This window comes from Colobus angolensis, unplaced genomic scaffold (assembly GCF_000951035.1).
Source record: "Colobus angolensis palliatus isolate OR3802 unplaced genomic scaffold, Cang.pa_1.0 Scaffold171, whole genome shotgun sequence".
Lineage (NCBI taxonomy): Eukaryota > Metazoa > Chordata > Mammalia > Primates > Cercopithecidae > Colobus > Colobus angolensis.
Genome location: NW_012114833.1, coordinates 964,726 through 969,261, shown reverse-complemented (window position 1 = coordinate 969,261; position 4,536 = coordinate 964,726).

Sequence of the window (4,536 nt, the reverse complement as noted above, 5' to 3'; positions counted from 1 at the left end):
TTTTTTTAGACTGAGTCTTGCTCTGTTGCCAGGCTGGAGTGCAGTGGCGTAATCTTGGTTCACTGCAAACTCCGCCTCCCGGGTTCAAGTGATTTTCCTGCCTCAGCCTCCCGAGTAACTGGGACTACAGGCGGACGCCATCATACCCGGCTAATTTTTTGTATTTTTAGTAGACGCAGGGTTTCACCGTATTAGCCAGGATGGTCTCGATCTCCTGAGCTTGTGATCCACCACCTGCCTCGGCCTCCCAAAGTGCTGGGATTATAGGCATGAGCCACCTCGCCCGGCCTGGATACTTCTTATGTGCAGGAGCATATCTGATTCACTCTCTGCTGTGTCCCCAGTGTCGTCACAGTGCCAGGCAGCAGTTAGAGCACCGCAGATAATCATTGCACGAATAGGATGGCCACCCAGGACTCTGGGGAAAATGAGTATTACTCTTTGGTGCCTATTGACAGTTCAGGGCCCCAAGGTGGGTCCTAGGGTGTCTTTGAGCAGTAAGTGCTTATCTGTAGGCCTCATGTGACAGATTTGCTAAGGAGCACCTACTCACAGAGCAGTGATGCCCTTGATATTGTCAGCCAATTAATTTCTTAAGTACTTCAAGGTAGGATAGGCCTGCTGATTTGATTTTATCTGTCTTTTAAGATTGATCTTTGATTATGTCCCATTCCAGCTGGACCTCCTCATCTTCCCTCCTCCATTGCTAATGGTGTGGGATCTAATTACCTCATCATCCCTTAATTTATTTATGAAAAAGGCTGAGGTTAAAGAAAAGAAAGAAGAAACTCTCTTTGGCCCTTTGGGGACCTTCTGTAAAAGCTTTCCTTTCTGTTTCTCCCTCTTTATGCACGAGAAAACCTCCCTTTTTTGTCTCTGGCAAGTTAGAATAGTTCTTGTTTACAAATTTAACTAAATTAAACTTCCCTCCCAGTGCTGGGTGGAGGCCAGCCCTGTGGGTTAAGCCTGGCCTGTCGACTCCCACTGGAATAATCAATCTATCAAAACAACCCATTGATCCTGAGGCAAACCGCTTTCAAAACCACCACACAGTTCCTGGATGTCCTGGCTTCCTCCTCATAAGACACGGGGAAGAGGAGTCTTTTGAAATGTTAAATTTTATTATTACACAAGTAATACATGGATACATTAATCTTGTAAAAATTTAACTTCAAAATTCTGTGGAATAAATGTGAAAGGCACTTTCCTCGCATCCCATCCCACTGTTAACAGCTTCTGATGTATTTTTCTGTTTAGGCCTTTAAACAATGAACGTTCCTACATGTACACCTATATAAATGTACATTTAATTTAAAAAATAACATAAATGGTATCACTACATAGGTCCGTTCTGCTAGTTGTTTTCACGTTTAACATGTCCTGGATATCCAGTCAGACCACAGATCTACGTTTTAACGGCTGTAATCGTATTTCGAAAACCGGATGGAGGCATTATTCATTTGTCCATTTTCCTACAGATGGGTGTTAATATAGATTTCAATTTTTTGGTATTACAAGTTATGTTGCAAGCAGCAGTTCTCTGGGAATTATCCATTCAAGAATGCACTTATTGTGGGCTCCCCATGTGCTCTACTCGGGGTTCAGAGTAAACAAAACTAACCTAAAAATAATTTTGATTGATAGAAAGGGGGCATCTTCTTTTTCAAAGGGGGTGAGACAGGCTGAAGATGGGTCTCTACGCTCTCGAAGGACCATGGAGGCAGTCGGGGTGTCACCCCAGCTGTGAAAATGGGGACCCAGGACCCGCAGATGCTGGCGAGGAACAGGGGTGCGGAGCATGAGTCGGCTTTGCACCACGCCCTGGGGTCTCCAGCACTGAAGCCTTCAGCACCAGGCAGTGCGGCGGGCAGCGGGTCCTGCTGGGCGGGGCCGAGCTGCGCGCGACCCTCGGCGCGCTCGGGGAGGCCCAGACCGGGGCGGCCTCTCTGGCCCCCGCTCCCGCGGGCTCTATGACACCGCACTGGCTCGCGGGACGGGGCGGGGTTGGCTGAGGGGGAGGAGATAACTCCACGCTACATCACTCGTGGTGACCCTTACGCGGAACTCTCTCGCGAGAATTCGAAAGTACCGCGCCTGCGTACTGCAGTAGCGCCTGGCGGCGGTGGCAGTTTCGGAGCGGGTGTGTGAAAGGAGACAGTGTGGAGGCCACAGGGTACTCGCCAAGATGAGCAGCACCTTAGCTAAGATCGCGGAGATAGAAGCCGAGGTAATGGACGCAGCTGGCGCCTCACTCTTAGTTTGAGCATCCCTTCTTCGGTGGCGTCGCTCCTTCCTGTTCTCCCTTGAGCCGCGTCAGGACCGGGCCTAGATTCCGCGACTTCTCTCAGCGAGGCCCGTGTTCCGACTGCAATCCGCCACAACTTGGAGTCCCCAACTCTCCTCAGTCAGGGCCCGTTTTCCCCTCGTCCCGCGCCCACGCTCCCGGACTCCCCTTTGCCCGGGCCCGCGTTCCGCACCCCTGCACCTTAGGCCCTTGGTGTGTACCCCCTCCCAGTGTTTGGCTCCTGTTCTGTTGTATTTTTCCGTTTTTCTTCTTTTTCTCTGAGCAACACTGAATCCTGTCCCTTATTCCATCTCTGACTTGGTCAGATACTTAAGGATCTTTCGTTATCATCCTTCGCTCCGTCCCCTTATTCCCCCTTTTCCCCAGTCTCTACCCTAATGACCCCCTGATTCAGAGTATTTGCTCCCGGTAATCTGATCTGGAAGTAAAATGACATCTGTGTGGGAGCAGTTTATTCCGCCTGGATAATGTGTGATTCCATTGCCTGCGGCCCTCAGAGCGCTTTACAGTTAGGAAAGTGGTGTCCCAGTGTCACATGGGTCCTAACAGCTACAAACAGTAGAAAAGGAACCCGCAGATGGGTTTTAGTCTAGTCGGGGGCACTAATTGGAATGACCTTAATCGTCTCTCCTTTTTGGGCCTTACTTTGCTTTGTAGTGAGGGAAATAAGCTGAATGGGGGAGAGAATGGATTTTTTACTCTTTTAAAGCCTGTAAAATGGGTATGCTAACATTAGTAGTACTTGGGGAAAAAAATTATTCTCTCAAAGCTGGGGGAAGCGTTCACTGTTTCTAATTTATGGTTGTGATTCCTCCCTTTTAGATGGCTCGGACTCAAAAGAACAAGGCCACAGCACACCACCTGGGGCTGCTTAAGGCTCGTCTTGCCAAGCTTCGTCGAGAACTCATTACTCCAAAGGGTGGTGGTGGTGGGGGTCCAGGAGAAGGTTTGTGCTTTTCTTCAGTATATATACTTTTAGGTATAATTTTTGTCACAATAGTACATACATGTGGTTTAAAAATAACTAAAGATGGCCCAGTGCAGTGCCTCAACGCCTGCAATCCTAGCACACTGGGAGGCTGAGATAGGAGGATTACTTGAGACCAGGAGTTGAAGACCAGCCTGATCAATATAGACCCCCATCTCAAAAATAGACCCCCATCTCTTTTTTTGAGACGGAGTTTCGCTCTTACTGCTCAGGCTGGAGTACAATGGCGAGATTTCAGCTCACCGCAACCTCCGCCTCCCGGTTTCAAGTGATTCTCCTGCATCAGCCTCCCAAGTAGCTGGGATTACAGGCATGCGCTACCATACCCAGCTAATTTTTGTATTTTTAGTGGAGACGGGGTTTCTTCATGTTGGTCAGGTTGGTCTCGAACTCCTGACCTCAGGTGATCCACCCACCTCGGCCTCCCAAAGTGCTAGGATTACAGGCGTGCGCCACCGTGCCCAGCCAAAAAAAAAAAAGTTTTTTAAAAAGAGAAAAATAAGATGTTCTACTAAAGTAGATTTATATTTTCTAAGTATGAATTCTTGAACCGTGTTTATTTTTATTCTGCCGGTTTCAGAGGCAAATGGATATTGTCTAAGTGTACTGTAGTTTTATTTATATCCTGCACTGATACAAAATGATTTACATGTGCTGGGTGCAGTGGCTCACGCTTGTAATCTCAGCACTTTGGGAAGCTGAGGCAGGAGGATTGCGTGAGGCCAGGAGTTCGGAACCAGCAAATCCCTGTCTCTGCGGGCTTAGAAATGAGGCATACGTATGAAAGAAGATGTACAAAATATAAAAAATTATCCTAGCATAGTGGTACATATCTGTGGTCTCAGCTACTTGGGAGGCTGAGTTGGGAGGACTGCTTGAACCCAGGAGGTTGAGGCTGCAGTGAGTTGTGATGGCACCACTGTACTCCATCCTGGGTTATAGAGTGAGATCTCATCTTAAGAAAACCAAAGTAGTGCCGGGCGTGGTGGCTCACTCCTGTAATCCCAGCACTTCGGGAGGCTGAGGTGGGTGGATTACAGGTCAGGAGTTTGAGACCAGCCTGACCAACATGGTGAAACCCCATCTCTGCTAAAAATACAAAAATTAGCTGGGTGTGGTAGCACGCACCTGTAATCCCAGCTACTCAGGAGGCTGAGGCAGGAGAATCACTTGAACCTGGGAGGTAGAGGTTGCTGTGAGCCAAGATCATGTACTCCAGCCTGGATGACAGAGCTAGACTCTG